The sequence below is a fragment of the Mastomys coucha genome, unplaced genomic scaffold, assembly GCF_008632895.1.
Source record: "Mastomys coucha isolate ucsf_1 unplaced genomic scaffold, UCSF_Mcou_1 pScaffold14, whole genome shotgun sequence".
Lineage (NCBI taxonomy): Eukaryota > Metazoa > Chordata > Mammalia > Rodentia > Muridae > Mastomys > Mastomys coucha.
The window spans coordinates 18079557-18088655 of record NW_022196896.1 but is presented as its reverse complement, the minus strand read 5'-3'; positions in this window follow the sequence as shown (position 1 = coordinate 18088655).

The window sequence follows — 9099 nt, the reverse complement described above, 5'->3', positions numbered from 1 at the left end:
GGGAGTGCAGCAGCTTCTTCTGGGTGTTGTGGGACTGGCTGTGGAGCCTGGGCCCAAGGTCTGCTCAGTACACCAGCCCAGAGAGACCTTGAAGGAACCTGAGCCACTCTGCTGGTAGAGTTCCTGTGTGCCTGGTCCTGCTGGTTCCAGTTGCTCCTGGTGTTGGGACAGACTTACATATACACAAAGAGGTACTTGCTTACACTGAGATCCTATGGAGTTATCTTTCAGTCTATAGAGCTGGTACTCTGGAACTAAATGGAGTAAGGATGGGAGGAAAGATAAAAGGAAGGAAGGAAGGAAGGAAGGAGGAGAAGGGGAGGGAAGAGGAGGAAAGGAAGAAAGGGAAGAGGAAGAAATGAAGGAAGGAAGGGAAACAGGGAGGGAGATGAAGAAAGAGAAAAAAGAAGAAAGAGAAAGAAAAGAAGAGAGAGAAAGAAAAGAAACAAACAAAGAGAAACAAACAAAAGTTGGAAGATAAAAAAGGAACAAACCAAGGAGCTGTTACAATTGTTCAGGAAAGGGATAACAAAGGCTATATGGAAGCCATGGTGCTGCAGATGGAAAAGGAGTGTTGAGCATTTATGGAAATTGGGGAAAAAAGATTTTCAGAACACAGCACTTGTTACTGTATATCTGTATATTTGTCAAAGTCAATTATTTTAGGTAATGATAAAACATTCTAAGATACTGCTACAATAGAGTCTAATAACAGCAGCTAAGTATATGACTAAAGTAAATGAAGTCAGTATACAAAAGAGATACTTGGATGCCCATGTTTATTAGAACTAAATGTGGAATCAGAGAGGAGACCATCAACATATAAATTTGAATAGAAAATATGGTTAAAGTAGAAATGCCTTATCAATTATGTATAAAAAAGCATAAAACTATGCCATTCATAGGGAAGTGAGTGGAACTGAAAGACCTCATGCTAAGCAAAATATGCCAGAAACAGAAATAGAAGTATCATGGCATCCCCCTCCTATGTACAAGTTTTACGAGTAAATAAATAAAATCAATAATAAAGAGGGAAAGACAATTAGGAATCTGCACTGAGGATAGGGGAGAGAAGACAAGAGAAGGTTTGAGGCAGAGTACATGAGATCTAGGCGTGATACATTCCTACATGGAAATGTCACCATGACACATTCTTAGTTATTTGATTTATATATATATATATATATATATATATATATATATATATATATATATATATATTTAAAAGTGGTAGTAGTATGGTGGTGGTGGTGGTGGTAACATGACCAATATGCAGTAGGCACACATTTTGATAATGCACTCATTTAGTAACCAAAGAGCATATATGGGCATGCGCTGGCCCAAGGCCCCAGGTACATATGTAGAAGAGGGCTGCCTTGTCTGGTCTCAGTGGGAGAGGGTGCACCTAACCTATAGAGAGTGATGCCCCAGTGTAGAGGGATACCTGGAGAGGGTTGAAGGGGTTAAGAACTCTTCGAGTGGGGAGAAAAAGGGGAAACATTTGGATGTAAATAAATAAAATAATTAAAAAAGAAACTCCACACAAACTTATCTGCAACACCCAGTGAGATGGGTACTATATACATCAGCTTTATTTTATAGAAAAGACACCAAAGCTCATGGAAGTAATTAATATAAAACCATAGGAATAGAAGTGGTCTTAGTTTTGTTCTTGGTTGTGCTTCTTTTGTTTTTGACCTCTAATGAAAGGATAGGAAGGGGTTGTGTTGCAAGTAGTTTTCTCTACCCTGCCTTGGGTTCCTGGCAGGCTGCATACTGGCACTCACCCAGGAGTTATCTCGGATCTGTGCATTGAAGAAGAGTGCATGCACACGCACACCCACATACACTCCAGTTATTCTCAAAATGCCTTGGCTAATATCCCTACAGTCCCCTGCAGTCCTGGCCCTTACACTGCCACTGAGGCTGCATCTTCACCAATTGCCTCTCCTGACCTCTCACAGTGCTAAGCATCAGCTGCTACCCCTTCATATTTCAAAACCAGTACCACCTGGTTGACTCTTATACATAACCAAGTCTGACTGCCAACAGGAGGTACAACATTGGCTGCCTCTGGAACACAGCTTCTCTGTGCCCTCAAGAAACACTTCCCAGAAGATGTCACCTCAGTGATGCTGGTCTTTTCTTAATCACCGATAATTTCTTAGCTTCAGCTAAAGACATCAATCATCCCAGGAATGCAAAGGTTTCACTTTCGAAGTTCTGGTATCTTGTTAATCACAGCTGATTCTTCAGCTCCAGCTAACCAAAACCACAGAATCTTCACAATAAAAATAGCAATATCCCTGATAAAAGTTTTTAATCTTCCCTCTGAAATATCATAAAGCAGGCCTCCATCATTTGCACTGTTCTCAACATTATTCCAAGCTCCTACAGAATATCCCACAGAGCTCTTAATGTCCCAATGACTCTTTTAGCTCAAAGTTCCAAATTCCTCCCACAGTCCTCCCAAAAACATGGTCAGGCTGTTACAGGAATACTCCATTCCCAGCACCAATTTGTCTTAGACAGAGTTTGTATTCCTGCCCAAAACCTCATGACCAAGAAGCAAGTTGGGGAGGAAAGGGTTTATTCAACTTACACTTCCATATTGCTGTTCATCACCAAAGGAAGTCAGGATAGGAACTCACACAGGGCAGGAACCTATACATAGGAGCTAATGCAGAAGCCATGGAGAGGTGCTACTTACTGGATTGTTTCCCCTGCTTGCTCAGCTTGCTTTCTTACAGAACTCAGGACCCCACCAGCCTGATGACACCTGTTCCTTGATGGTGCCACCCACAATGGTCTGGGCCCTTCCCCCTTGATCACTAATTGAGAACATGCCTTTCAGCTGGACCTCATGGAGGCATTTCCTCAAGGGAGGCTCCTTTCTCTGTGATAACTCCAGCTGTGTCAAGTTTACACACAAAACCAACCAGTACACCAATATAATGTTTTACAGAAAGTGAATACAAAATATTGAACTACAGTTTGTACAGATAAGAATACCATCATGATATAAAAAAATTCCTCTTATGATGAATCTACAGACAATATGATTTTATAAAAGTAAATTTAACTGTCAAAAAATAAACTGGGAAGGAAAGTGGATGGGGGGGGGGAATGGGGGAAACTTGATCTGATATTGGGTGAAGGAAAAGGATTGAAGCCGTGAGGGGCAGCAGAACGAATGGAAACAGGCAACCTCAGGAAGTAGAAGGTTGGGTGGACCCTCCAAAATGCACCAGAGACCTGGGAGCTGAGAGACTCTCAGGAATCAATGGGAGGACCTTAGATGAAATGCCTGACAGTAGGGAAAGGGAGCTTACAGAGCCCATCTCCAGCAGGTAGACAGGGCATCAAATGAGGGAGAGGCAGGCCATCCCACAGTCACAACTCTGACCCATAATTGTTCCTGACCCAAAGTGGGATTCAGCTCAAGGGGAGGTCTCAAGGCCTGACACTATTAGTGAGGCTATGGAACACTCACAAAAAGGGACCTAGCATGATGCCACTCCGGAAGACTGAACAAGCAGCTGAAAGACTCAGATACAGATATTTGCCCCCGACCAATGGACAGAAGCAGCTGACCACTGTTGTTGCATTAAGGAAGCCTGAAAGAAGCTGAGGAGAAGGGTGATCCTGAAGGAGGAACCTGCAGTCTCAATTAATCTGGACCCCCGAGATCTCTCAAACACTGGACGAGGCAGCATACACCAGCTGATATGAGACCCCCCAACACACATACAGTAGAAGACTGCCAGGTCTGTGTTCCTTCAGAGATGCTGCACCTAACCCTCAAGAGACTGGGGGCCCCAGGGAGTTATCGGTCAGGTTGGGTAGAGGGTGGGGACATCCACGTGGAGACAGGGGAGTGGAGAAGGGGTTATGGGAAGTGGAACAGTCTGAGGGTGAACAGGGGTGTGGAGGGAATAAATATGGAGTGTAAAAATAAATAAATTTAAATACACACATACTATATATATATATATATATATATATATATATATATACATACATATATACTTTTAGACAACTACTTTCATTTAAAAAGACTTTTTAGTTATGTTCATGTGTATATGGGTGTCTTAGTCAGGGTTTCTATTCTTGCACAAACATCATGACCAAGAAGCAAGTTGGGGAGGAAAGGGTTTATTTGGCTTACTTCCACATGGCTTTTCATCACCAAAGGAAGTCAGGACTGGAACTCAAGCAGGTCAGGAAGCAGGAGCTGATGCAGAGGCCATGGAGGGATGTTCCTTACTGGCTTGCTTCTCCTGGCTTGCTTAGCCTGCTCTCTTATAGAGCCCAAGACCTCCAGCCCCAGGGATGGCACCACCCACAAGGAGCCCTACCCCCTTGATCACTAATTGAGAAAATGCCCCACAGCTGGACCTCATGGAGGCACTTCCCCAACTGAAGCTCCCTTCTGTGATAACTCCAGCCTGTGTCAAGTTGACACACAAAACTAGCCAGTACAATGGGTCAGTATGTAAGTATGTACATGTAGGTCTGAATGGCGGAGGCTTTCCACAAAGATCCCTGTCCTGGCTTAGTGCAGGAGCCCTAGTGAAGGGAATCAATCAAGCACGGGTGGGGCCATCTCTGCTGAGTCTTCCAGGCAGCTCCATTTCTCCTAGCTTCCCTGCACTGAGCCGGGTCAGGCTGGGCCTACAGGCCAATGTCAGTAAGGCTTGTGTAGCAGCTTCAGGCTGTGTTTAGGGAGAGCAGACCTCTTCCCAAATGTTAGAGCTCTTAGAACAAAAGGCTCAGACAACGGAGTAGATCTTTCTCGTGCTTTTACTTCCCTGGATAGGATATATATACAGTTTTGGGGGTTCACTCAGATTTCGACTGCAGTTATCTCTCATTTGTTTGGGCCGAGAATCTTTATTTGCATGTGAGAGGGCTTGACCAATATTACACACCTCTCCTGGTGGGGCAGTTGTGTGGGGGTTGGGGCTGAAACCTGAGCCTAGGTCCCAGGAGCTACCACTGAACTCCTGCCTTCAGAACAATCCACAACCCCACATGTACACATAAATAGAAGTGCTTCCATAGGCCAGCAGAAGGTGTTAGATTCCCTGAAACTAGACTTACAAATACTTGTGAGCCATCTAATGTCAGTGGTGCAATCCAATCTCAGGTCCTCTGGAAGAACACTGTTAATCACTGAGCTATCGCTCCAGCCCAACTGCTTTCTTTGTACTTATTTCTTTTTCTTCTTTTGTGGGAGAGTGTGTGATGGTGGAAGTTAACAGTGTTAATTTCAATTTTTCTTTAATTTTCATATTTATTTTACTTATTTACTTATTACTCACTTTACATCCCACTACCAGCCTCCCTCCTTCCAGTACCCCCTCACACAGAATCCCCCAATTCCTCTCTTCCCTTCTTTGAGAAAGGAGAAGTACCCTCTAGCTATCACCACCCCTGCTAGCCCCAATTCCCCTGGCATATCAGGTCACTGTAGGCCTAGGTACATCCTCTCTCATGGAGTTCAGACAAGGTGGTCCATTTAAGGTAACAGGATCCACAATCAGACAGGCAACAGGTTCAGGAAGATCACTTGCTCCTGCTGTTGGGGAACCAGGCTGTTCTTCTGCTACATATGTGCCCGAGTTTTAGGTCCAGCCTGTGCTGTCTCTTTGGTGGATGATTCAGTCTCTGGAGCCTCCAAGGGTCCAGATTAGTTGACTCTGTTGGTTTTCCTGTGGAAGCCCTGTCCTCTACATGTCCCTCAATCATTCCCCAACTATTCCAAAAGATGCTCCAGCTTTATCTAATGATTGGGTGTTAGTCTCTGCATCTCTTTCCATTGGCTACTGGGTAGAACCTCTCTGAGGACAGTTATTTTGGGTCAAAGGTTCTTTGGGTAGTTTGTTGTCCTTATCCTTCCATTGGGAGTCCTGCCTGGCCACAGGAAGTGGTCACTTCCGGATCCATATCCCACACTGTTAGGACTCTCAGTTTAAGTCACCCCCATAGAATCCCTGGCCCCTCATCCCAGGTCTCTGGCACACCCCAGAGATTGCCTCTCCCCCACTGTTGAATTCCCTTCTCTCTTCTTTGCTTTCCCTACTTCTGATTCTTCTGCCTGCTCCCTTTCCATCCCTTCTCCCACCCAGTTCCCTCCCTCCATTATCTCCAATACATACCTTATTTCCCCTTCTAAGAAAGATTCAATCATCCTCCCTTGGATCATCCTTGTTATATGGCTTCTTTGGACCTGTTGATTGTAGTGGGCTTATCCTGTATTTTATGGCTAATATCTCACTTATAAGTGAGAACATAGTGTGTATGTCCTTTTGGGTCTGGGTTACCTTACTCAGGATGATATTTTCTAGCTCCATCCATTTGCCTGAAAAATTCATGCATGTCCTTGTTTTTAATGGCTGAATAGTATTCCATTGTATAAAGGAACCACATTTTCTTTATCCATTCTTCAGTTAACGGACATCTAGGTTGTTTTCTGGTTATTTATTTGATAAACTCAGTAGTGTTGCAAGAGAAGACTAATTTAAAGCATTTTTGTCAGGATGTCTGTTCATAGGAAAATAATAGATCAGCCAACAATATCTGTGAGCTATATTCCACTAGCCAAGCCAAGTGATTTCCATGTGTCATCTGCTATCCAATTTGATCAATGCAAGAGTTTTTGCAGCAGTGACTAATATTACCCCCATTCTGTCAATTAAATAAAATCTGAATTCTATTAAATAAATTTCTAAATTTTCCAGTCATGGAAACACAGCTCCATTATTGAAACCCAGGCTCATTCCATAGTCTGTTGGTTCAGCATTGGTTCTTGTAAAAAAGAAAAAACTTGTTCAACAACAATTTCCTCAGATGTATTTTAAATGGTACCATCCTGTTAGAAGGAAAACTACCTTAACATGTAATCATTCATCAGTAAGGTGTTACCTGGTCCTTGCTACATGCTGTGAATACTGGCTCTCACTTTCTTTCCTCCACATCACTCTACTGTGACAAAATTTTGCTTTTGAGGTGCCCAAAGTCATTTGAATTTAAAAGTAAAATACTTACTTTATACTCACAAGGACATGAGCCATATCACCTGGTCTTAGAGAAAACAATCCATTCTTGTTTATTAATCAGCCTCTTACATTTTCTTTAGTATGACTTAGATATTCCCAAATATTCAATTGTTCATATGCACAACTACTTACAGAGGTGACGTGGAAGGAAGAGTTGCCTAGGTATGAATGACTAGCAGTACTGCTTTTATGCCTATTGCAAGGCAGTAACATCATAGCAAAAAGGCATGGAACAAGAAAGCTGCCCACACTGTGACATCCAGGAAGCAGAAAAAGGCAAAGAGGTAGAGTCCTAGAGCAACATATACCAGAAAAAAAGCATGAACCATTTTCTTGAAGAGACCCATCTTCAAGTAGTCCACCTAGTTACTATCAGTGGATTAGTCTAGTGATAAAGTTGAGCACTCTTGATCCAAACAAACTTCCGAAGCTAGCTTTCAATTCTTTATTTAACACAGGAGCTTCTAGAAGATATTATTTTCGATTCAAACCATACAGAGCCCCAATCAAAAGTCCTGTTTTGAACAAACCCTGTCACCTGGATGTTGTCCCTTTTCATACATAATTCATGAGTGAATATGATTCTCATCAGATCTCTTACAGTACTTCCAATGTTGTACTATAAATTACTTTTTCCTTTATTGTAATCTCAATATTTTATTTAATATCCATACATGAATATAACACATTTGCATCAAATCCACTCCTGTCACATCTGCTCCCATTATGTTCCTGCCTCTCTGCCACTATTTCATCCCAACTTCATGTGGCCTCTTGATTTTATTAAGCAGGTCTACTCTGCTGCCTGTATGTGTATGGGATTAGGGATGGAGCATAGACAGCCACTCAAGGGCTGCATCCCTGAAAACTGGCTCCCCCACCAGCCAGCAGTTTCCTGTAAGTTTATGTCCAGAGAATCGTGTTGTATTGCAGACATCTACTCCTCCTGCCTCTCGCCATCTTTCCACCTCCTCTTGTGACAGCTCACCCTGGGGGAAGAGGCTGTGACAAGATGTCCCATTTACAGTTGAGCACTGCATGCACTCTTGTTCCCTATGCATGTGACTGGTTCTGCTACAAAAGTGAATGTATCTTTTAAAAAAGGATCATTCATATCCTCCTGGTTTTTCCTAACTTTAAAGAAGGCACCATTCATGTCCTCCTGATTTTCTCTAACATCATCCTATTATCGTCTAGATTTAAGATTTTCAAGTCTGCAACTTCGATGCACTATACTATTTGAAGTCGCTTAGAGATATGTGCTGAGTTCTGCTTTTCCCGTGATTTAAGGAAGAACATTATTCTTCTTTCTTTACTGCTCTAGTCTTTCACTCTACACGTCTACAAATCACTATAATTTGTGCCATATAGTACACCCTCTGTACAAAGTAGCCTGTAGCAACTTCTGAAATGCTCTGTAATATTTTAAATCATCATGCTTTAGTAAGAAATGCTGTTTAGGTAAATATCCACTGTTGTACACTTTCTTCAGGAGAACCACCAGTAATATTTTATTGTCCTGAATAAAGCATGTTAGTCACATAATTGTTTGTTACCAGTTCCTTTTTCTTTCTTTCTTTTTCCATTCTTTCTTTTGGTATCATCTGCTCTTTAAAACTATTTTATACTAACTATATTCGACGTATTTGAACATAGTGCACATATGTTTACATGTGACACATAGCTGATAATACTTAACATATTTTTATTAATCACTATTTCATTACATGATTTCTGCAACAAATATATAATAGTTTGATGGGTAATGGAAAAATGCCTTAGCTGAAACTTTATTAGAAAAACTATAGGAGAGATGCAGCCATCTGAGAGAAAACTGACTGAAACATGGAATTGGGTCACATCAATTCTGATTCTTCTTCATTTTCATTGATATCTCAAATTGTTCCTCAAAATTGCACACAATAATTCTAGTCAAAATCCTTACTTGTTTTTCATTACTTGAATTCCTGTTTCTGGCCATATCAATGCTATCAGTCACCCTTGATTAGGAGAACCAAAACCATTAAAAATATATAGA